The sequence below is a fragment of the Hyla sarda genome, chromosome 8 (genome assembly GCF_029499605.1).
Source record: "Hyla sarda isolate aHylSar1 chromosome 8, aHylSar1.hap1, whole genome shotgun sequence".
Lineage (NCBI taxonomy): Eukaryota > Metazoa > Chordata > Amphibia > Anura > Hylidae > Hyla > Hyla sarda.
The window spans coordinates 44,126,320-44,152,865 of record NC_079196.1 but is presented as its reverse complement, the minus strand read 5'-3'; the positions used below and the strand labels follow the sequence as shown (position 1 = coordinate 44,152,865).

At 43.9% G+C, this 26,546-nt stretch overlaps 1 long non-coding RNA gene and 1 pseudogene across 1 annotated transcript; both read right to left on the bottom strand.

Moving 5' to 3' along the window:
• LOC130283855 (uncharacterized) lies at positions 1-26,546 on the bottom strand. The gene is made up of 3 exons (XR_008846867.1): positions 26,472-26,546; positions 758-982; positions 1-112 (listed from the first exon to the last, which is right to left on the bottom strand). It is a non-coding gene; the product is annotated as an uncharacterized LOC130283855 (long non-coding RNA).
• On the bottom strand, positions 2,672-2,781 carry LOC130290040 (U2 spliceosomal RNA; annotated as a pseudogene).

Below are 26,546 nucleotides of genomic sequence, written 5' to 3'. Positions count from 1 at the left end.
GTCCCAACCGCTTTATTAAAATGCAGAGTATAATTTCCAGTGTTTAACATTATTTGCAAAACACTCTGCATACGCTTAAATTTTCATTATCATTGCCGTGACACGTAAGAAGCTGTGAAAAAAAAGGAAAAAATTGTAAACAAAATGCACATTACTTTACAGTGAATATTACAGCTGAGAGGCTTTCAATCCTGGCGCACAATTATACATTTGTTTGTTGTTGTAAAAAGGTAACATTGACGAATGAAAAAAAAAAAAAAAAAAAAAATGATCCCTCAGATTAAGGTTACTGAATGGAAAATTGTCCAGACAACAATCGTTCTTTTTCTGATGGACGTGTTTATCAAAACTGAACAATTTAACCAAAGAGAATGCATTTAACAATTGAAATATAAAGCTATATAATTAAAATATAAAGCTATATAAAGCAAAATAGGCAGGTCATAAAATCTACTCTATTTGTATGCCAGGACTGAAGGGCATGCTCATATCGGGTGGATATGCTATGAATATTGTATGCAAAGAAAAAAAAGGTAGCAAATTAAAGGGTAATAAAGAGTATATTAATGTGGTACCCGAAATGATCTGCACAAATTTTAGGGCTAGCTGCAGATTTTTAATTTTATACATGTATTTATTTTCTATGAAATAGTAACAAAATCAATGGAGAAATCTGCAGTTCACTTAGAGGAATAAATCCATATTAAAATCTGTACAAGAATGGTGTAGGCTTTCTTGCGAATGATGTTGCACATACACGGCAGATTTTTGCACAGCTCCATTTACACCACTTTTGTGTTCCACACTTTCCCTTTGGAAATTTGGAAATCTGCCAACCCAGCAAGCGTATTCATAGACCCCAGTCAACCAATGGAAGCCAATACAGTGTTATTTTGGTTTCGGTTAGGTTGGTATCCATCAGGGTTTCTATTTTATTTTCTTGATTAATTTGCATGGATATCTTCGTCTTTTCATGCAGGATCTAGTTAAAAAAATAAAAAAGCATACTTTGTGGAGTTAACTTTTTAACAAGGGAATACTTGCAAAGGTGTAAGTCAAAGATAGCCTATAGGAAGATATACCTCCGCCAGACACTGCAAAAAAAAAAAAAAATAATAATAATTGCTCATAAAAACTTAAAGCGTACCTGTTAGATCCCCCTCAAAAACAATACCAGTTACATGTTGCTCAGTACCTCATCCTGATCATGCACATCTAATTTGTATGTGTCTACGACCTATATTTCTCTCAGAATTACATTCATTTAATTGGCATAATTGCTCAGTGAGGTTTCTGTCCATGCAGAGGTACGAGGCGTGTCCCTCTCTTGTCGTGCCCCACTCTGCTCTGACTCACAGCACAACAGCTCTGGACCTACCTGAAGCCCTGTCAATAACTCATGGTATTCATGACGTGTCGATTACCACTGGACACTGCAGGACTGGTATGTGTCCCAGGAGGCAGGGGGACCCCTAGTGGCCACTTTTTTTGACTGGCTTTCTTTGTATGAAATACTGAAAAATTTCTGATGAAAGCAATTGCATGATATATAACATATTAAAAGTTACTGTATCTGACAGTGCCCATTTAATCCAACCAATATGTTGCCAAATGATTAAATACAAATAGATTCAACAAACTTAAACAAAATAAAAAAAATCATGATGTTTATTTACTTATTTATTACATTTCTTTTCTGTTTTCAATCTCTAGTTACCAAGATATGTCTATGCTTTCTTTATCTTCTGTATATCTTCTGGCTTTTGGACCGCTAAACAATCCCACATTACAATTAAATTGAGAAATATTCTTCCTAAATTATCATTAAAGAGTAGCTTTCACTAACTTAAATTTCCTAATCTCCCTCCCCATCTGTCCTTGACACTACCTACATCTATCCCTGCATTTATTTCATTCAAATTTTTTTTTAATTAAGCCGAGGAACGTGCTCTCGATTCACCCAAAGTGCAAGAAAAAGTGCAAACGTGTTACACTAAAAAAACGTGCACAAAGGATGCGGTCTATCGCAAGCCCTTCTCCGATAGGAGAGAGGCCCCCCAACAAACCTTACCCTTCGCCTCCGGACCAAAAGGTACCTGCGAGGTTCCAGGTTCTATGTCCCTTTTCGCCGAAGCTACTAGGGGACCACAAATGCTCCCGGCATCCCCCTCGGCGTTAGCCAAGGTATCTGCCCGCAGAGCCAATAACGGTAGGTAACCTGCCAAAACAGGAGTACCCGGGGTGTTTGCAGGGAGGTGCGGAACCTAATGGCCACACACACCTCCCCTAGACCGCCAGGAGGAACACCCAGAAGGGCTACCGCATCCTGACAAATCCTGTGAACACACAACACGCAAAAAGTGACACAGTGAGACAAAAAGAAATAAATAACTGAATGTGTGCAGATATACTGCCCGGATCTATAAAAATTTCTCTGATCCTAGCCAGAAGACCGGGAATCAAGAGGTGAGTGCCACAAGGTGAAGAGATTATGGTGCCCATGCTTCAACTCAGTGAGTCCATCCTCCCAGTGAGTTTCGGCACCTCAGTGTCACCACTCCCCGAGGCACAAAAGTACCTCGGCTCTAGACCCTCTCAGCCTCTTGGCGAGACCCGGAGGGAACAGGTCACATCGGGGCAGCCGTCAAGCTGATTCCTCAGAACCAGCTCCGGAAAGCCCTGCTACACCTGCATCCTCCATGCAGCACCCATCCCCACCAGCATGAAAATTGATAAGAACAGATACTACACTTGATCTTAGCCAAAAGGCTGAGAAGCGATTTATTTCATTCAAATTCCCCATAAAAATACCTTTTTTCAACCAACTTGACCAGCCGGCGTGACGTCATCTGAAGCCTGGCCGGGGCTCGCTTCTGCCTTTCTTCCTGTATGCTGCGCTCCCTCATGGGAGCGTTCATACAGGCGTTTTACAGGGCAGGCACGGCAGCCTCTGAGTCTCCTCCTCTCTGTTTGACTATACAGAGGCATATGAAGGGTGACAGGGATATTCAAATTTTGCGTGCCGCGCGTGAATGAGCGCTGTGCTCACTCTCTGCCTGTTTCATATACAGGCAGAGAGCGAGCTGTGAACGAGCATTTCGGACCACGCTGGACCACGCTGCCCGGCCAGCAGTGGTCCAAACGTGCTCAACGTAAGGGGGTGAAAAGGATTCCTGAGCCATGTATGGTGACACCTAGTGGCCAGGTTTTCTAATGTGAAAATAACTGTAAAAATGTCTTAAAAAATTAATAAACATATATTAGAAATATGTTTATTTTTGCATAATCTTGTTAATTAAAAAATTAACTTTAATGAGAGTATCCATTTAAAATGTCAAAGGCTTTGTATCATGAAGACAGTTTTTGTCCATTTGCCATAGTTAAACATTAGGATGCCTTTAAAGGGAAATCCTCACTTGGAATTCCCCCTTCATAAGTTAGATTTTCTGGCTATAGCTATTTCCAGCAGAATTAGGGAACCCCAAATAAACATAGTGCTGCTTTCTTCTTCTGATATATTGGAGCTGAACATAATAGGGATTATTGTTCTTTCCATTTTCCATGATTTTATAGTGCACTACTGTAGTGATGGTACCTTACTGGGAACATTTCTTGCTCAAAGTATTCTTTAGGAACCCAGTTTTTTTTTATTTTTATTTTTTTATGTTCAGTTCTAAACAAGATTTTGAGATATTGGGAATTTGTTTAAAACTTAGAGGGAGCAGGGGAATGGGTGGGGGTGGTTAAAGTGGAACCCCAAAATGAAATCCCGAGATCAAATGTTCTACTCTTCTTTTTAGCCAATGGTTTTTATTTTAGCCTTTTCTTGATAATCACATGGGAGAAGATTTATCAAAACATGCCCAAAGGAAAAGTTGCTGAGTTGCAATAGCAACCAATCAGATCGCTTCTTTCATTTTTTTAAAGCCTTTAGAAAATGAAAGAAGCAATCTCATTGGTTACTATGGGCAACTCAGCAACTTTTCCTCTGGACAGGTTTTGATAAATCTCCTCTATGGAGATTGAATCTGTTGAGATTAGAGGATGGGAGTAAGATGGTTGTTCAATTTTAAGTGACAACAATATAAAAGATTGGGATTATTAGAAAAAAACTAATAGCCTTATATTGCCACCAACTGTAAAGATCAAACAGTTACTTCCTATCCTAGAAACTGTACGTATGGGAACATAAACATCTGAGCTTTTAAGACAACTCCACACCGTTACTACACTTAAAGGGGTACAAAAGAAAAAATATTACTTAAAATAAACTGGATCCAGAAAGTTATACAGACCTTTAAATTCATTCTAGTTAAAAATTCTAATCCTTCCAGTACTTATCAGCTGCTGTATGCTCCAGAGGAGGTTGTGTAGTTCTTTCCAGTCCGACCACAGTGCTCTCTGCTGACACCTCTGTCCATGTCAGGAACTGTCCAGAGCAGGAACAAATTCCCATAGCAAACCTATCCTCTTCTGAGCAATTCTTGACTCATACATATTTCATTCAGACTGAAAAGTACACAACTTCCTCTAAAGCATAAAGCTGCTGATAAGTACTGGAAGGATTAAGATTTTTAACTAGAAGTAATTTACAAGTCTGTATAACTGTCACAAACTGATTTGTTTATTTTTCCCTTTAAGGTTTCAGGTCAAATTTTAATTCCTGTCTTAAGGTGATATTATGTTTCTTTCATATTCCCCTACAGGTATACATAGGTGAATAAATAAAACTAACAGCAAAGTTGGTTTACTTTCCTATATCAACCATCTTAACAGTCTCTGGTCAAAACCTGTGCTGTGATTGTACGGGGGGACTACATGACAGCTGTTGGTTGAATTGATGTTTGGTCATCAGCTGTTAACCTCCCTGGCGGTATGATTCTGTCTGGAAATTTGTACCAAAAGCGGTACAATTTTTTGCATTGAAATTTCACATCTCCCCCCCCGTCACATTCCCCCTCCCTTGTCACATTCCCCCCCCCCCCCCATATCACATTCTCCCCCTCCTTGTCACATCCCCCCCTTGTCACATTCTCCCCCCTCCTCGTCACATTCTTCCCCCCCTGTCACATTCACCCCCCCTGTCACATTCCCCCCCCTTGTTACATTCTCCCCCCCCTTGTTACATTCTCCCCCCTCCATGTTACATTCCCCTCCCCCGTCACATCCCCCCCTTGTCACATTCTTCCCCCCTTGTCACATCCCCCCCTTCATTTCACATTCCCCTCCCCCGTCACATCCCCCCCCTTGTCACATTCTTCCCTCTTGTCACATTACCCCCTCTGTCACATTACCCCCTCTGTCACATTACCCCCTCTGTCACATTACCCCCTCTGTCACATTACCCCCCCCCCCCCCCACCATCTCACCTTGTCTTGTCCTGCAGCAGTATACACTAGGTTTGCCGGGCAGATTTCAAACCTAGTGTATTTGCTGCAGAACAAGCCCTTTCCCCTTCAGCCAATCACAGGCTTTACACCACTGCGGCCGGTGATTGGCTGAAAAGGGAAAGGTCCTGCAAGATGAATAGTGAAGAGAGCAGGGACCGGAGCGCACGGAGGGGAACGGCATCTGCAGGGACCGGGATTAGGTAAGCAAAAGTTTTGTTTTTTTCTTCTCCTTTTTACTGTTACACTTAGCACAGTGTTTATCTACCAGGGGGCCTCCAGCTGTTGTGAAACTACTACTCCCAGCATGCCCGGACAGCCTTTGGCTGTCCGGGCATGCTGAGAGTTGTAGTTTTGCAACATCTGGAGGCCCCCTGGTTGAGAAACACTGACTTATAGTATATGTCTTTACCTGCTCTGGCCGGCCCCCGCCACGGGAGCCAACCTCAGCAGATAATTACATGTTTTCCAGGGGGCTGCATCGCTATATCGCAAAAAGCAAAAATCGCGATTCCATTTCTTTTGCGATATATTGTGCAGCCAGCACAGAAACTCTGCAATTCTACCCCGAGCGTGACTCGGGGTTACCGCTTCTAGCAGCGAAAATTAACCCCGAGTCACGCTCGTGAATACCGCTAGGCTGGTTAAAGGTGTTTCTAGGGTGAATTGAGCGGCATCTGGGCCTTGTGGGGCAACAATAGTAGAGGCAGAGGTAACAGTCTCTCTGATGTCTAGTACATAAGATAACACCAGTATTATAAGTGTCCTGTGATAGGTGGGGGACCTGTTACAGATTTTGCATTGGGCTCAGAAGCCCACATCATTTCCCTCTCTGTGACCAAAGACATAGGGGGAGATTTATCAAAACCTGTGCCCAGTTGCCCATAGCAATGAATCAGCTCGCTTCTTTCATTTTTAACAAGGCCTCTGCAAAATGAAAGAAGTGATTTGATTGGTTGCTATGGGCAACTGGGCAACTTTCCCTCTCCACAGGTTTTGATAAATCTCCCTCATAAAGTCTACTGGGCCCCTTACCAACCATTTTATTCAGGATATAATTTGTTCTGGTTAATAAACTTCCATTTGAAGTTTATTTTTTTGCCCTCAAGACATATTAGCGATTAAGTCTACCGAACATGCAGATTTTCACGGAGGATTAGATAACCATCTAAAGTGTATGGGGGCCTCCCGACCGAAAATTTAAGCGGCGTTCAAACTGAATTTCTGTGATTTCAAAACACAGATTCCACTTGAATTCAGAGTTCCAGTAACTTTAATTGGGCACATGTAAAGACATGGGGGGAGATTTTTCAAAACCTGTCCAGAAGAAAAGTTGCCCAGTTGCCCATAGCAACCAATCAGATCGCTTCTTTCATTTTTAACAAGGCCTCTGCAAAATAAAAGAAGCGATCTGATGGTCAACTGGGTACATTTTCCTTTGCACAGGTTTTTATAAATCTCCCCCATGTTTTATAATTTTGAGGAGTATGGAACGCGGAACTCTTCTGCGTAATTGCGTGCGGATATTTCACCGTGTAAACATGGTCTCAGGGTACCTGGCAGCAGTTTTCTCACTATTCAGAATACATGCAGAACTGGTATTTGGTAGAGATAGTTATTTGCTAAATCAGTTTTCGGCCTATAAATTTCTGAAATGTATGACCAGCTTTATGCCTGAATATTTAGGCTGGGTTCACACTACGGAATTTCCGAGTGGAATTCTGGTTTGAAATTCCACTCCAAAATTCAGGTGCAGCAAAATCCCATTGCTGGCTATGGGATTCTGCTGCACAGCGAACACTATGAAATTTCAGCGGTGGACATTCCATAGATGAAATTTTGCCACTAAAAGAATGATCTTGCTAATAGCAGAATCCTCTTGCAATACATTGCCTTATATAGGAACGGCAATGAATGCGCAACCCAGCACCAATTAATTCAGTTGGCATTGGCCACATTCCGCACTGTGAACCTAGCCCTAATCTGCCCGTCTCCCATCATTGTTTAAAGGGGTACTCTGGTGAAATACAATTTTTGGAAATCAACTGATGCCAGAAAGTTTAACAGATTTGGAAATTACTCATATTTTAAAATCTTAATCCTTCCAGTACTTATTAGCTGCTGTATGCTCCAGAGTAAGTCCTTTTAGAATGAAGTCATTTTCAGTCTGACCCCAGTGCTCTCTGCTGACACCTCTGTCCATGTCAGGAACTGTCCAGAACAGGAGAGGTTTGCTATGGGGATTTGCTCCGGACAGTTCCTGACATGGAGAGAGGTGTCAGCAGAGAGCACTGTAAAAAGTTTTTACAAGTTTTTACAAGTGCGCATGCGCGGGTTAACGCTAGCGTAAACCCGCGCATGCGCACTTGAAAAAACTTTAGATCACAGGAAACTTTACATCAATGGCCGGCCGAGTCCTGCTTCCGAGTCCCGAGTCCCGCTGACGTAACTGAGCCCCAAGCCTGTGATTGACAGGTAAGTAAATATAAAGATTTCTAAACATCCACTGCTCGGTTTTTAATAAGGTACAAAGCGTTTTAATCAGCATCACCCGCACTACAAGCCTGTGTAACAGGCTTAGTGCGGGTGATGCTGATGACAGATTTCCTTTAACTTTCTGGCACCAGTAGACTAAAAAAATAAATAAAATTTCACCAGAGTACCCCTTTAAGCACTCATCAAAACAATGATAGGATTTACAGAGGAGCTGGACAGATCTCGACTAGAGATGAGCGAACTTACAGTAAATTCGATTCGTCGCGAACTTCTCTGCTCGGCAGTTGCTGACTTTAGTCTTCACAAATTAGTTCAGCTTTCAGGTGCTCCGGTGGGTTGGAAAAGCTGGATACATTCCTACGAGAGGCTCCAGCCCACCGGAGCACCGAAGCACCTGAAAGCTGAAATAATTTATGTAGGAAAAGTCAGCAACCGCTGAGCCGAGAAGTTCGTGACAAATCAAATTTACTGTAAATTCGCACATCTCTAATCACGACTTCAGGATTCAGTAAAACAGGTTTATTACCCACAATGCAACACGTTTCACAGTAACACACCGCTTCTTCACACCGCCTTGCCGAGCGTTATAACACCTCTTGCTTCTTCGACTTTCGTCATGAGAAAGTCAGCAAAAAAATCATTCTCTCTACCTCCACATGACTCTTTATATCTTAAGGGGAATCACTCCAAAACTAGCAAACTATATTATTGTATAGTAAAATACAGAAAATAACAAGAGAGAAAAGACTCTCTACTAGTAGATAAATACATTTGGTCGCATGTGTTAGAACATATTTTATTGTTATTTATTTACCTATTTATTATTTTATTATTGTATTTATATATTTGTTTGTTTATTTATTTATTTCCCTTTTAATTAATTAATGAATGAATTAATTAATTAATTCATTCATTTACTTATTTACCTATTAATGAATTTCTTTATTTGTTTATTTATATTATTTATGAATATACTAATATTTATTTTACTTTGTTATTTTGTTCGCCGGAGTTAAGTAAACTAAAGCTGAGCGATACGTGGTCAGACTTGGGAACAGAAATAACGAACGAAAAGGATTAAATAAGCAGAATTTAAACAAATAGAGAACCCTGCTCTGATAGATAGTATGAGAATGATATTGAGCAGCCAGAAGAGACCTTGCCCAGAAGAGCTTATAATCTAAGTGGTGTAGAGGGAGATGCCCAGACTCTGTAGGAATAGCTTGCATTAATTAAAAGTGCGAGTTAGTGGGGTCAAGTGTATCCCGAGCCGGTGGTGTAAACATAACAAATTTAATATGAGATTTATCAGGAGAAACAAAGCGAGAGCAGGATGTCAATCAATAAGGACTGTTTCCATACTTACAGGTTCTTGCGCTAATTTATTCTGGGATATCTATTTTTGATGCTAAATTACTATTTTTCCTTAGATTCGGATTAAAAGTTGTTGAGTTAGACGTGTGTAATAAAATTTGTAACATCAAGAACAACCTATATTCGGCCCCTGCAATGTATAGGGAAAAGGCATCATTGTACAGTGGTGTAAATTATTAATGTCACAGATAAAAAATATTATTCATATAAGGATATGGGTTGAATGAATGCGTTGGATCAGTGTTTCTCAAACAAAGTGCCTCCAGCTGTTGCAAAATTACAACTCCCAGCATACCCGGCCAGCCGTTGGCTAGGTGTGATCAGTGATTTCCAAACATTGTGTCTCCAGGTGTTGCTAAACTACATCTCCCAGCATGCCCGGACAGCCTTCGGCTGTCCAGGCATGCTGGGAGTTGTAGTTTTGCAACAGCTGGAGGCACCCTGGTTGGGAAACACCATGTTAGATGAAGTATTTGTATTTAGCAATCTAGGCAGCTTTGTAGCATCTATAGGCTACATAAGTTACTAAAGACCATACAGAACTGAACCTAGCCCTAATCTGCCCGTCTCCCATCATTGTTTAAAGGGGTACTCTGGTGAAATACAATTTTTGGAAATCAACTGATGCCAGAAAGTTTAACAGATTTGGAAATTACTCATATTTTAAAATCTTAATCCTTCCAGTACTTATTAGCTGCTGTATGCTCCAGAGTAAGTCCTTTTAGAATGAAGTCATTTTCAGTCTGACCCCAGTGCTCTCTGCTGACACCTCTGTCCATGTCAGGAACTGTCCAGAACAGGAGAGGTTTGCTATGGGGATTTGCTCCGGACAGTTCCTGACATGGAGAGAGGTGTCAGCAGAGAGCACTGTAAAAAGTTTTTACAAGTTTTTACAAGTGCGCATGCGCGGGTTAACGCTAGCGTAAACCCGCGCATGCGCACTTGAAAAAACTTTAGATCACAGGAAACTTTACATCAATGGCCGGCCGAGTCCTGCTTCCGAGTCCCGAGTCCCGCTGACGTAACTGAGCCCCAAGCCTGTGATTGACAGGTAAGTAAATATAAAGATTTCTAAACATCCACTGCTCGGTTTTTAATAAGGTACAAAGCGTTTTAATCAGCATCACCCGCACTACAAGCCTGTGTAACAGGCTTAGTGCGGGTGATGCTGATGACAGATTTCCTTTAACTTTCTGGCACCAGTAGACTAAAAAAATAAATAAAATTTCACCAGAGTACCCCTTTAAGCACTCATCAAAACAATGATAGGATTTACAGAGGAGCTGGACAGATCTCGACTAGAGATGAGCGAACTTACAGTAAATTCGATTCGTCGCGAACTTCTCTGCTCGGCAGTTGCTGACTTTAGTCTTCACAAATTAGTTCAGCTTTCAGGTGCTCCGGTGGGTTGGAAAAGCTGGATACATTCCTACGAGAGGCTCCAGCCCACCGGAGCACCGAAGCACCTGAAAGCTGAAATAATTTATGTAGGAAAAGTCAGCAACCGCTGAGCCGAGAAGTTCGTGACAAATCAAATTTACTGTAAATTCGCACATCTCTAATCACGACTTCAGGATTCAGTAAAACAGGTTTATTACCCACAATGCAACACGTTTCACAGTAACACACCGCTTCTTCACACCGCCTTGCCGAGCGTTATAACACCTCTTGCTTCTTCGACTTTCGTCATGAGAAAGTCAGCAAAAAAATCATTCTCTCTACCTCCACATGACTCTTTATATCTTAAGGGGAATCACTCCAAAACTAGCAAACTATATTATTGTATAGTAAAATACAGAAAATAACAAGAGAGAAAAGACTCTCTACTAGTAGATAAATACATTTGGTCGCATGTGTTAGAACATATTTTATTGTTATTTATTTACCTATTTATTACTTTATTATTGTATTTATATATTTGTTTGTTTATTTATTTATTTCCCTTTTAATTAATTAATGAATGAATTAATTAATTAATTCATTCATTTACTTATTTACCTATTAATGAATTTCTTTATTTGTTTATTTATATTATTTATGAATATACTAATATTTATTTTACTTTGTTATTTTGTTCGCCGGAGTTAAGTAAACTAAAGCTGAGCGATACGTGGTCAGACTTGGGAACAGAAATAACGAACGAAAAGGATTAAATAAGCAGAATTTAAACAAATAGAGAACCCTGCTCTGATAGATAGTATGAGAATGATATTGAGCAGCCAGAAGAGACCTTGCCCAGAAGAGCTTATAATCTAAGTGGTGTAGAGGGAGATGCCCAGACTCTGTAGGAATAGCTTGCATTAATTAAAAGTGCGAGTTAGTGGGGTCAAGTGTATCCCGAGCCGGTGGTGTAAACATAACAAATTTAATATGAGATTTATCAGGAGAAACAAAGCGAGAGCAGGATGTCAATCAATAAGGACTGTTTCCATACTTACAGGTTCTTGCGCTAATTTATTCTGGGATATCTATTTTTGATGCTAAATTACTATTTTTCCTTAGATTCGGATTAAAAGTTGTTGAGTTAGACGTGTGTAATAAAATTTGTAACATCAAGAACAACCTATATTCGGCCCCTGCAATGTATAGGGAAAAGGCATCATTGTACAGTGGTGTAAATTATTAATGTCACAGATAAAAAATATTATTCATATAAGGATATGGGTTGAATGAATGCGTTGGATCAGTGTTTCTCAAACAAAGTGCCTCCAGCTGTTGCAAAATTACAACTCCCAGCATACCCGGCCAGCCGTTGGCTAGGTGTGATCAGTGATTTCCAAACATTGTGTCTCCAGGTGTTGCTAAACTACATCTCCCAGCATGCCCGGACAGCCTTCGGCTGTCCAGGCATGCTGGGAGTTGTAGTTTTGCAACAGCTGGAGGCACCCTGGTTGGGAAACACCATGTTAGATGAAGTATTTGTATTTAGCAATCTAGGCAGCTTTGTAGCATCTATAGGCTACATAAGTTACTAAAGACCATACAGAACTGATCTATAGGCTACAATAAAATTCTGCATGTAACTCCACCATGTGCCAAAAGCTCATATCTGCATTCTGGAAGTTGTAGTTTTGCAACAGCTGGAGGCACACTGGTTGGAAAATACTGTGTTAGATCAATATTTTCCAACCAGGGTGCCTCCAGCTGTTGCAAAACTACAACTACAAGTATGTCTTGAACAACCTTTGACTGGCCAGCCATGCTGGGAGTTGTAGATCAACTTTTTTTATTCAGGAACCTAAGATGCCTTGTAGTATTTAGAAATGATGTAAAGGCTACAATTACAATTCTAGCTAATATATGAAAAATAAAGGGAAATTTATCATTGCTTCTATGAGAGTAACTTCTTGGTTGTGTGCATTTTATTTTGCAGTGTTTTCAGTGAGAGAGATTTATCAAAAGTGCCCGTACTATGATTAGAGATGGGCAAATTTTAGAAAAATTTGATCCGACCGATTTGCAGAATAAAAAAAAAAAATTGGTTCCTTACGAATTTATTTGTGGCGAATCTGTATAAAAACGGCTATTTCTGGCCTACAGAGAGCCTCAATAGGGGTATAGAATACTTTGCCTTGTTGTAACACGCATAGGGTGTGTGCTGGGTTTGTGAAATAATACTGTTATTCAGTATGACATGCAGATCAGAGGCGTCACTATTAGAATCACTGTCGCAAAGCGGCACAATAACAGCGTCTGGTGGTAGCATCAGTACGAGGAGACCATATAGTGGCTGAATGACACAGCCTGGAGTTTGCGGCAGTATGAGGAGACATATAGTGGCTGAATGACACAGCCTGGCATAGTTGCAGAATGAGACAGCCTGGAGGTGGCAGCAGCATGAGGAGAACATATAGTGTCAGTATGAGAAAGCCTGGAGCTGGCATCAGCTTGAGGAGAACATATGGTGATAGAATGAGACATCCAGGAGATGGCATAAGAATGAGGAGAACATATAGTGGCAGTATGAGACAGCCTGGAGCTGGCAGCAGCATGAGGAGAACATATGGTGGTAGAATGAGAAAGCCTGGAGGTGGCATCAGCAGCATCAGGAGTCATGAAAGTGACCCGGTGACATAGTGGGACGGTGGGTGGCAATACCTGTACCCGGTGATGAAGGTGAGTGGAAAAAGGAGAATTTGGCATGAGATGTGTGGCATCAGGAGGGTGGCAGGAGCAGAATAGTAGCTGAGGCAGGTAGGCAGAAGAAAACAGTCTCTTTTGTAAAAGTAAGTATTGAGGATATGCATTACTAAAACTTAACTTTTAATAATATTCTTGGGATAAAATATATGTACCCAAATTATTTTTTAAATCAAACAAAAGGAAAGGCTTGCAAAAAACACCATGTGCCACCTACACCACTGAGTATTGATGTGACGCAAAGACCTCTAAAAGGTGGAAGGGAATAACGCATGGTTCATTGTAACCGGTGGGGGGTAAAAACTTTCCCTGTAAGGTCCTACTCTCGCATTATTAATTCCATTCTTGGCAAGTGTTACTCGCCCAAAAATGGGTGGCCCCACACAGGAACGTCTCCTTATTTTCACCTACAAATACTGCCATTTCCTAGGGATTTTAGGTGGAAATAGGGAGAGGTTCCTGTGTTGAGCCGCCCTTTTTAACACAAGTAACACTTTCCTCGAAAATGTGGAAGGGTACAACGTATTGTCCATTGTAGCAGATGGGGGTAAAAAATTCCCCTGTAAGGCCCTACTCTCGCCCTATTAATTCCCTTCTTGGCAAGTGTTACTCGCCCTTAAGAGGGTGGCCCCACACAGGAAACTCTCCCTATTTCCACCTAAAAATTCTGTGAAATGGCAGTTGTAGGTGGAAACAGGGAAAGATCTCTATGTGGGGCAGCCCTTTTTAGGACAAGTAACACTTTCCAAGAAGGGAATTAATAATGCGAGAGTAGGGCCTTACAGGGGAAGTTTTTACCCCCACCTTTTACAATGGACCATACCTTGTTCCCTTCCACCTATTAGAGGTCTTTGCATCACATCAATACTTGGAGGTGTAGGTGGCACATGGTGTTTTGTTTTGCTTTCCTTTTGTTAGATTTAAAAAAAAAATTGGGGTACATTTAATTTATCCTAAGAAAAGTGAAGTTTTAGCTAATGCATATCCTCAATACTTACTTGTGATCTGATATGGAGAAATTTCTGTAACTGGGGAGCAGCGCCTTAAATATGTTTTGCACTTTCCATATTTCCGAAGTTTTGGTGTGGCACCATGGTCAATCCACTTTCATGCAACAGGCATTGGTGGGAGGAAATCCTGGCTGATCCATGCCTGATTCATCTTCAGAAAGGTCAGTCTCTCCACATTTTTCGCGGACAGACAAGTTCTCCTTGGGATTATTATGGCCCCCGCAGCACTAAACACTCGCTCTGATGGCACACTACTGGCCGGGTAGGACAGCTTTTCCAGGGCAAACTCTGCTAGTTGCAGCCACAAATCAAGTTTGGCTGCCCAGAAGGCCAGTGGATCTTCAAGGTGTGTTGGCATGGTCATGTCAAGGTATGCCACCACCTGCATGTTCAGGTCCTGCTCCAGGTCTACCTGCTGCTCATGTTGCTTCATTATGCGGGTGAAGAAAGCTACTCATCAGCAACTGTAGACTACTGCTGCTGCTGATGGAGCTGGTACTGCTCCTCCCACCCCACCTCACCCCTCCCCAGCAGCCATGGGAGTGGAAGGTAAGGGCAGAGGGCCCCCCTAGTCAGACCTGCGAGAGGATGGATGATGGAGGAGATAGGCATCGGCCAATTGACCAAGTAGGATGTCTCTTTAGCAGGTCAGTTTGTCCTCCCTCTCAGTGGGTATAAAAAAAGGCCCCAATTTTGTGCCGGTAGCAAGGGTCCAATAAGGTGGAGAGCCAGAAGTCATCCCGCTGCCGAATAATGACAATTCGGCAGTCACTACACAATTCGGCAGTCACTCCCTGCCTCTATCTCCACTGCATACTGCCATGGTGTGTCTGAGTCCTCTGTCTCACCTTCCTCATAACCCTCTAGCTCCTCTAGCTGCTCCTGCTCCTCCTCTCTTGTCAGATGACTATAAAAACCACCCATCTCGCAAAACCTAGCCTGTGCTCCACTGTGCCCCTCCCCCTCCTCCTCCAGTTCAGCACCCACAGGGCTCATGTGGCTGTAAGATATAGGCACCCCACCTCCAGTGCCCTGAACAGCCATTGTTTCCAACACTTGATATAGTGGAGGAAGCAGTGCATTAACTTCCTTCCTCCCGTAATCCTGGCGACTGACTAAGAAGGTGGCTTTCTCAAAGGGCCTGAGCAAACAGCTGGTGTCACGTATGAGTTGCCACTGGTTGACATTGAAGTTGAACAGGGGAGTCCCCCTATCCGCTTGGATCATCAAGAAATCGGTGATGTTTTTTCTCTGTTGGTCCAACATATGGAGGGTGGAATTAAACATGTGGAAACGGTAGGTTGTGGGATACCGTTCTGATGCTGCAGCTCAAGGAGGGTGTGCTTTTCAGTGTACGAGTGGCTGAAGTGCATGCAAAGTTTCCTTTCCATTGTTAGGATGTCTTGCAAATGAGGGAGAACACTTCAGGAACCGGTTGACAACGAGATTGAACACATGTGCCATGCAGGGCGCGGGGCTTCCTTGTCGCAGCGCAGACAAAGATGTTCTTCCTGTTGTCGGTCACCATGGTTCCCTTTTCCAGTTTTCATGGAGTAAGCCATGCTCCGATTTCTTGATGTATGACTTTTAGCAGTTTCTCCCCTGTAAAGAACAGTGTGACACCGCCGTGCTCTGCACACATGGTATGCTGGAGGGGCACTTAGACTTGTCCATGCAGTGGAGGCTGAGCACACGTTGGAGGATGAGGAGGCAGAGTCGCACACTGTCACAGGACCAACAGCCTGAGAACATGGAGGCTGAAGCGGTGTGACCTGTCCAAGTTGCTGTTGTGGATGTGCAGGAACCACATTCACGCAGTGGGCCGTAAAGGACATGTATTGTCCCTGACCGTAATTACAGCTCCACGCATCGGTGCTGCCGTGCACTTTGGTACACACCAACAAGTTCAAGGACTGGCCCACTTTCTGTTGCACAAAATTGTGCAGGGCTGGTACTGCCTTCTTCGCAATTAAATGACGGCTTAGGACTCTCCACCTCAGCTTGGCACAAGCCATCAGTTCTCTGAAAGGTGCAGAGTCCACCACTTGAAAAGGAAGGGACTGCAGCACCAGCAACTTGGACAGGAGCACATTCAGCTTCTGCGCCGTTGGATGAGTGGGCGCATACTGTTGTCTCTTGGACATGGCTTTGCTGATGGATTGCTGGCAGAATGACTGACTCGAAGTAGGAGGAGCAGGAGCATCTGGAGCGACAGAAAATGGGTATGACACACAGCTCCCTTCGGCTGAGGTGGTGGAGCCTTGGATGGCTGAAACAGGGAGCGGCGTGCCACTGGGTGAGGTAGCAGGCTGGACCACTGCACCAGAGCCGCGTTTCTCCCAGGCCGCTTTATGGTGACGCTGCATATGTTGACACAGGGCCGTGATTCCAACATTTGGAGCCTGGCCACGCTTCACCTTCTGCCGACACATCTTGCATGTGGCCATATTAACGGGATGCTTGATGAAAAACTGCCACACCGCCGAGTAGATGATTTTCCCATCAACAGTCCGCAATGATTGACTGCTACTACCTCCGACACCAGGAACCCATGTTTCACTACCTAACCGGGAAACTTACTAAACCTACACCAGAGAATTAAAAAAATAAGTGATGTCCGGCTACAGGTATGTAAATAAAATCCAACTTTCTTTATTGAAGGCAAAACATTATACAGCAGGGCGTAGGACATGCTGGACATCGCTTCTTCTTGTACAGTGGTCCCTCAACATCCGTGCAATGTAAAGTATAGGACAGTGGTCTACAACCTGAGGACCTCCAGATGTTGCAAAACTACAACACCCAGCATGCTCGGACAGCCAACGGCTGTACAAGCATGCTGGGAATTGTAGTTTTGCAACATCTGGAGGTCTGCAGGTTGAAGACCACTGATAGAGGAAGTTGTACTCACGTGTCCCCGCCGCTCCGAACCGTCACCGCTGACCGGGATGTCGCCTTCCATCACTGTCGCCTCGTCCCTGGGTGTCCCCGAAGCTCCGACAAGGCCTCTGCTTCCCCGGCATCCTCGTTCCCCATCGCTGCCATCACGTTGCTACGCACGCTGCTACCCACGCTGCTACCCACACCGCTCCTGTTGGATGACGGGATGGTGTGCGCAGCGACGTGATGACGACGATGTAGAGCGCCGAAGATGTAGGGGATCCCGAAGAGGACGCGCCGGAGCCCCGAGGACAGGTAAGTGGTCGTCAGCGGACCACACGGGGCACCGTAAATTTGCTATCCGGTGGCAGCTGAAGCAGTTTGCGCTGCCGAATAGCCGTGTATGTGATGGCCCCGACATACAAAAGCATTGTATGTTGATGCTGCCTCTGAGAGGCCATCGTATGTTGAAATGATCATATGTCGGAGCCATCGTAGGTTGGGGGGTCACTGTATTAGTGTTTGGTGGGGACCGCTGCCCAGGGGCGTACCTAGAGCATTTGGCACCCGGGGCGGACCCTTTGTTTGGCACCCCCCCCCACACACACACACACGCACCCCCCCCCCCTTAATTACACCCCTCCCTCCCCTCCCCCCAGGAGCGGACTGATAACACTCGGGGCCCCCGGACCAAAAAAAAAAGCAAGGGCCCCTGCAGCTCGTCAATCTTCTGCCACACTCCTATTCCACCCAAATCCCACACACAATAAACTAAAATTTATATGTATATAAGAAACACTTTAACGTAGGTAAATTTCTATGACCAATAATACTGGTATACAAGGAGTAAATATATACCACCACACAATAACTGTATAATACTGCCATACTGTACTGAATAAAACCACTATATACAGACCAGTATACTATAAAGGATCTGTATAAGTGATTATATACAGGACCATATGGCGGTAGATATCAGCTTTACACAGGATGTGTATACCACATAAGTGATTACAGTTACATTTTGGGACTCACAATTACGTCTTTTCTGATCAGCGATCCTCTTTCCTTTTCTTCTCCGTCCGGATAAGACCGCCATGTGGATCTCTTAACATCTGCAGGAAAAACATGTCAGACTCTGCATATATTCAGTGCCCTCCTCTACACAATATTCCCATCTATAGGCTCACAAACTGTAATAATGCCCTCCTTGGTGTCCTGCACAGTAAAAGGGCAGGTAGGTAGGTAGCCAGGTCACCCCCTCTTTCCCATAGGTATATGCAGAGTTACACCCCCCCTCTTTCCCATAGGTATATGCAGAGCTACGCTACCCCCCCTCTTTCCCATAGGTATATGCAGAGTTACACCCCCCCCCTCTTTCCCATAGGTGTATGCAGAGCTAAACCCCCCATCCCCTCTTCCCCATAGGTATATGCAGAGCTACACCCCCCCTCTTTCCCATAGGTATATGCAGAGCTACACCCCCTCCCTCTTTCCCATAGGTATATGCAGAGCTACACCCCCCTCTTTCCCATAGGTATATCTAGGGCTGGGCGGTATACCGGTTCATACCGAATACCAAATTTTTTGGGCTGCACAATATGGATTTTCCCCCATTCCGCAATACCGGTTGGGCCCCTCCCCCTCGGGAATGTATTATCAGCCTAGCACAGCGCTGTCCCCACATCGGGGAACTAATCCTATGTTACCCGCCAGCACTATTCTACTGCCCCCAATTAATGATGAGCCCAGCTGGGTACTACTCACATATGTCAAGCACTGCCCTCCTCCTCTTTGTTGGGGGCCGCCGGCGATGGAACTCTATACTGTACGCCAGTGGTCTCCAACCTGCAGACCTCCAGATGTTGCAAAACTACAACTTCCAGCATGCCCGGACAGCCGGCGATGGAAATCATTGTACGCCAGTGGTCTCCACCCTGCGGACCTCCAGTTGTTGCAAATGTACAACTCCCAGCATGCCCGGACAGCCGGCGATGGAACTCATTGTACGCCAGTGGTCTCCACCCTGCGGACCTCCAGTTGTTGCAAAACTACAACTCCCAGCATGGGAGTTGTAGTTTTGCAACAGCTGGAGGTCCGCAGGTTTGAGACCACTGCTGTACACTGTATACCTATGTCCGGGCTGCAAAAGATACAGAAAATAAACTTTTAACTCACCCACGTCGCTGGGGACGGGAACGCCGGACAGCCGTCAGCCTATCAATGGCCAGAGCGATGCCCCACCCCTGCCAGTGATAGGCTGAGCCCACTGTCATGTATGAAGCCGTATACAGCGTACATCAGTGGTCTCAAACCTGCGGACCTCCAGTTGTTGCAAAACTACAACTCCCAGCATGCCCGGACAGCCAACTGGGAGTTGTAGTTTTGCAACAACTGGAGGTCCGCAGGTTTGAGACCACTGGCGTACAGTATAGAGTTCCATCGCCGGAGGCCCCCAACAAAGAGGAGGAGGGCAGTGCTTGACATATGTGAGTAGTACCCCGCTGGGCTGATCATTAATTGGGGGGAGCAGAACAGTGCTGGCGGGTCACATGATTTTGGGGGGGAGGGGGAAGCCAAACACCGCGCGCGGGTCACATGATAGGGGCGGGGGGGGGGGGGGCAGAACAGCGCTGGGGGGGTCACATGATTTGGGGGGGGGAATACCGTTATATACCGTGGAACCACCGTAAGTTAAAAAAAATACCGTGATACACATATATGGTCATACCGCCCCGCCCTAGGTATATTCAGAGCACCCCCCCTTCCCTAGAGGTATATGCAGAGCACCCCCCCTTCCCTAGAGGTATATGCAGAGCACCCCCCCCTCCCCCCTTCCCTATAGGTAAATGCAGAGCACCCCCCACTCTCCCCTTTAGGTAAATGCAGAGCACCCCCCTCTCCCCCCCTTCCCTATAGGTAAATGCAGAGCACCCCCCTCTCTCCCCCTTCCCTATAGGTAAATGCAGAGCCCCCCCCTCCCCCCCTTCACTATAGGTAAATGCAGAGCACCCCCCTCTCCCCCCCTTCCCTATAGGTAAATGCAGAGCAGCCCCCCTCTCCCCCCTCCCCTATAGGTAAATGCAGAGCACCCCCCCCTCTCTCCCCTTCCCTATAGGTAAATGCAGAGCACCCCCCTCCCCCTTCCCTATAGGTAAATGCAGAGCACCCCCCCTCCCCCCTTCCCTATAGGTAAATGCAGAGCACCCCCCCCTTCCCTATAGGTAAATGCAGAGCACCCCTCCCCCCCTTCCCTATAGGTAAATGCAGAGCACCCCCCCTCTCCCCCATTCCCTATAGGTAAATGCAGAGCAGCCCCCCTCTCCCCCCCCTCCCCTATAGGTAAATGCAGAGCAGCCCCCCTCTCCCCTATAGGTAAATGCAGAGCACCCCCCTCCTTCTCCCCCCTTCCCTATAGGTAAATGCAGAGCACCCCCCACCCCTCCTTCTAGGTATATGTAGAGTAAATCCCCCCCTCTCCCTCTCCCCCCTTCCCCATAGGTAAATGTAGAGCAAAAAATAAAAATAAAAAAGGATGCTCACCTGATGTCCCACGCAGCGATCTCCTCAGCAGGGACCCACGTCTTCTCCCCTCCACAGTACAGGCACCGGATGAGTGACGTCACCGGCGCCTGTACTGCGTGCTGCGTGGGGGCGTAGGTCACGTCTCCTCTGTGTAGCTGCAGATGCGGCTCAGACAGAGGGGACACCTTCTCCTGTATGTGCGTGTATCGCGCATACAGGAGAAGGCACTGCTGTCTGCTGGGGATCTGGGACGAGTGTCCCGGACCTTAGCAGCGGCGGCGGCGGGTCAGTCCGCCCCTGGCACCCCCCTTGAGAGAGGCACCCGGGGCGGGCCGCCCCCCCCCCTTGGTACACCACTGCCACTGCCCACTAGCCCCGACACAGGTGCAAATGTGAGGCTTGGAGCAGTTCATTCTATCACATTGTACACCAGAGAATTGGCATAAAGTGCAGCCAGAGAATTGGCATTATTTACTCCATTTCTAGCAGCGGTAGATTTATAAACTTATTAAGAGTTGTGCACTTTTTAACAAATCTACCTAATCTAACGGCAGCCGGATTTTACTGGTGCATGTGAAACAGATCCAGCGGTTGTATTCTATAAAACCTACAGAGCAGATGCAAGGAAGTGTAAAGCATCAAACTACTATAAGGTTGCTTAAAGGGGTTCTCCGGTGCTTAAACATCTTATCCCCTATGCAAAGGATAGGGGATAAGATGCCTGATCGCGGGAGTCCCGCCGCTGGGGACCCCCAGTATCATGCGCGCGACACCCCGTTTGTAATCAGTCCCCAGAGCGTGTTCGCTCTGGGACTGATTACCGGTGACTACAGGGCGGGCGGTGTGTGACGTCACGCCCCGCCCCACAATGCAAGCCTACGGGAGGGGGCGTGATAGCTATCAATTGTCTAAATACCTATTTAATTGTCTAAATATCATTCATTAGCTATATAGGGAAGTTTCCCCTTTTTGGTTGTCACTTACATGCTTGAAGTGAGAGAATTACATCATCCAGCCATCCACTCAGTCTCTGTACAACTCCCTCTCTAAAAGCAGCCCCCACCCTCCTGAGAGAGACATACCATGTGGTTTCTGCCCTGCACTAATAAGTCATGCTCTCCTTAGTGCTGAGAACTGGGAGGCATGTGCGGCCTCAACTAATCACACACTGAACCTCTCTCTGCTGCTAAGAGCAGGAGGTTGGTGGCTGCTCTCAGAGAGTGAACTGGCTGGCAGACCAGAGCTGCAATGATTGCTGGGAGAAGTAGGCAAAGGGAGGGAAGGATGACAATGAATATCAAGCAGCCAGAGAAGACAACAGGGGCCACAGGAGCCATGCATATCAGGCAGGATCATTTACAATGAAAATATCCATACTGTGGAAGCTTTGGAGCTTTTTATTTTTAAATATAGTTCCCTGAAGTGCCCCTTTAAGAAGTTTTCTTAGAATTTACCATTATTGTTGACCTGATGGGTTGCTATTGTTATAGACCTATTATTATAATATATATATATATATATGTATATATATATATATATAATATTATTATTATCTTTTTTTTTTTTTTTCTTTATTATCCAAGCCCCAAAATCTGATTTCATATTAAATGTGCCGGTCATATCATATAATGCACTCATAATGCATCCTGTCTGTTTTCCCATGCAAGCGTTTTTTCTGGCACACACATACTGGAAACATATTAATCTCCCCTAGAATGTTGAATAAAACATTAAGATATATGTAATACATTCCATCCCCTCCATATAGTTGTACATAGGGCCATTCCCTCTAAATATCTACAGTTTGTTTTGTCAGCAACATTATTTATAAATCTAGGGAAACATTCTCTAATATTAAAGGAAGATTCTCATTTGGGCTTTAACTACTATAATAATTAGGAAATCTCATAGGCATAAACATATCAGAGCAAATATTCAGTATTTTAAATGTGTAGGAACTTCCATGGTTTGACTATGCTTGGTATTTATGGATGGAAAAAAAAGACTATTTTATATAGTTGTAGAATCTGTGGCTTATACTGCCATCTAGAGCGCAATAAGGGTATGACATGTCAAGACGATATATTGTATTTTCCATAACGTAAAATTCTGCTTTATGTAAAATGGTTCTATATCTATTTCTCAACCAGAGTGTTAGATGAGTGTTTTCCAACCAGGAAGCCTCCAGCTGTTGCAAAACAACAACTCCCAGCATGCCCGGACAGCCAAAGGCTGTCCGGGCATTCTGGGAGTTGTAGTTTTGCAACTTGAGGAGGCACTCTGGTTGGAAAACACTGTTTTAAAGGGGTATTCCAGGAAAAAACTGTTTTTTTTTTTTTTTTTTTTTACATAAACTGGCTCCAGAAAGTTAAACAGATTTGTAAATTACTTCCATTAAAAAATCTTAATCCTTTCAATAATTATCAGCTTATCAGCTGCTGAAGTTGAGTTGTTGTTTTCTGTCTGGCAACAGTGCTGACATCTCTGCTTGTTTCGGGAACTGCACAGAATAGAAGAGGTTTGCTATGGGGATTTGCTTCTAAACTGGGCGGTTCCCGAGACACATGTCATCAGAGAGCACTTAGACAGAAAAGAACAACTCAACTTCATCAGCTCATAAGTACTAATTTACAAATCGGTTTAACTTTCTGGAGCCAGCTTTTCCTGGATAACCCCTTTAAATCATTGTTTCCCAACCAGGGTGCCTCCAGCTGTTGCAAAAATACAACTCCCAGCATTCTCGGAAAGCCAGAAGCTGTGGATAAAGTAATTTAGAATCTGTCTTTGGGTGTTCTGATTCTAACACTTGACACAATCAAGTTTCATCAAGTTTTAACAGATGAGCTTCTTCTCTGACATCTTTGATGTTTTTACTCCATTGAGAAATCCAATTTTTGGATTAACCTATGTGAATAATTATACAGTAATTCATATTAAATCGCATCAAATCCTATGATAGTAGCAACTAGAAGCCAATACTAATTACCACCTGACACATTATTGGAAAGAGTTCAGAGGAAAAAGAAACTTTACCACACAACTTTATAGAAGATACTTGGAACCCCAGGAACAGTATGGCTACTTTTATCATTTTTAAACATACCTTAAAGGGGTTATCAAGGAAAAATCTTTTTTTTTTATTTATCAACTGGCTCCAGAAAGTTAAACAGATTTGTAAATTACTTTTATTTAAAAAAAAATCTTAATCCTTTCAGTACTTATGAGCTGCTGAAGTTGAGTTGTTCTTTTCTGTTTAAGTGCTCTCTGATGACATGTGTCTCGGGAACCGCCCAGAGTAGAAGCAAATCCCCATAGCAAACCTCTTCTACTCTGTGCAGTTCCCGAGACAAGCAGAGATGTCAGCAGAGAGCACTGTTGCCAGAGAGCACTTCAGCAGCTGATAATTCTTGGAAGGATTAAGATTTTTTTATAGAAGTAATTTACAAATCTAATAGTAAAAAAGAAGAAACAACAGTGGCACCGATACCTTAAGCCTCCTAAGACCACGAGATGGAGACGGCGTCCCGCTAGTCTGGAAATCCACCCTGGCAGCGGAGGTGCTAGGACAATAAAGACCGTAGTCACCAAATAGTAATAAATAAAGAGCAAAGGTTCCCTGCACTCACCGCTTCAGTCCAGGAAATCCTGCTCCCATCTCGGGTCACGACTCGAACACGGAGGACATGGATAGTGGAGCGCTCAGAGGCGACTGCCGGTGGTTTCACGCATAGGAATGCGCTTCATCAGGCCGGATGAAGCGCATTCCTATGCGTGAAACCGCCGGCAGTCGCCTCTGAGCGCTCCACTATCCATGTCCTCCGTGTTCGAGTCGTGACCCGAGATGGGAGCAGGATTTCCTGGACTGAAGCGGTGAGTGCAGGGCACCTTTGCTCTTTATTTATTACTAATTTACAAATCTGTTTAGCTTTCTGGAGCCAGTTGATATAAAAAAAAAAGTTTTTTTACTGGAATACCCCTTTAAAGGGATACTCTGGTGGAAAACATTATTGTTTCATTTATTTTTAAATTTTTTTAATCAAATGTTTCCAGAAAGTTAAACAGATCTGTACATTACTCAATTTTAAAAATATTAATCCTTCCAGTATTTATCAGCTGCTATATACTACTGAGGAAGTTCTGTTCTTTTTGAATTTCTTACCAGTCTGACCACAGTGCTCTCTGTTGACACCTCTGTCCATGTCAGGAACTGTCCAGAGTAGGAGAAAATCCCCATAGAATACCTCTCCAGCTCTGGACAGTTCCTGACAGGGACAGAGGTGTCCACAGAGAGCACTGTGGTCAGACAGAAAGGAAATTCAGAAAGAAAAGAACTTTCTCTGTCATATACAGCAGCTGATAAGTACTGGAAGGATTAAGATTTTTAAATAGGAGTCATTTACAAATATTTTTAATTTTCTTGCACCAGTTGATTTAAAAAAATAAATAAATAAATAAAATTCCACAGGAGTACCCCTTTAACCACTGGCGGACTATCCAAACACCTGAAAATGTCTAGCTCGTCCTCAAGTGACTCTGCAAGGATGTCATCACTGAATATACCTGCAAAGACTGCAGCTGCATGGAAATCATGAAGCTGCAGGAGTTGGGAAGTGGCCTCCATAGAGAAGACAGTGGTTGTTTATTATCATTTCTGCCTTTCTAATTGCTGTATAGTGTTGAGTGCGAATATTCAAAATGCAAATTTTTACCGTGAATATTGCGACTATTTATAATATAGCGCTATATATTCGTAATGACAACAATGATGTGTACTGTGTAAAAAAAATAAGTGATCATCCCTCCCTGCTTCCAGCTTGTGGTTCAAAGAAGACTCCAATATTATTTACTGTGTGAGTCGGTGTGGAGCGCGAATACTTCCAATATGTGAATATACAAATATTTGCACTTCCAGAGGACACTGATCCCTCCCTTCTTTTAGCTTTAGATAGGGTAGGTTAGTTTAGCAGATAGGTTCTAGTGTAGGGTATAGTGTTAGTTAGTTGAATGCTATAATCGCGCATGTGCACTATAAGGATTTAATTACGATTTTCCCATGAATAAAAAAGGGTGAACGAACATAGCGAATATGCAAATTTCGCGAACATAGGACAAATATTTATCCATTTATTCACGAAATATCATGAATTAGAATATGGCCCCTGCTGCTCATCACTATTGCTGTGTACACAATGCTCTGTGAGCCTCATAATTGTGTGATCACTGGGTGCAGGAGCAGGAGCTGATGGGTCTTTGCATATCCAGACCAGCTGTGCAAGACTGCATACCAGGGGCGGATCCAGAGTCTAGTCCTGGGAGGGGCACTATTAGAGAATTTTGCATTGGTGGACAGAAAATAAGGTGTTTCTTAAAGAACTTACAATATTATTAAATGTATCCAGAATAATGATCAAATACACCAATTACCACAGAATGGGAAAGCGCTAAAGAAGTTTTAACCATTTAAAACTACAGCTCCCAGTATGACCTAAGTAGTGGTGAGGTTATGCTGGGAGTTGTTGTTTCACCCATCATTACTGCAAAACTTACAAGTGACTACAGCTCTGATGGGACAGTCAGGACAATACACAATGATATCAGTGACTACAGGTGACGTCTTCTCTATAGTCTTTCCTTATCTAATTCAGATGGTACATACCACCGGGTCCAGCTAAATATTCCCGCTGAAGAACTTGATGCCCAGACGGCTCTTCACTGTGTCAGCGGATTCTGA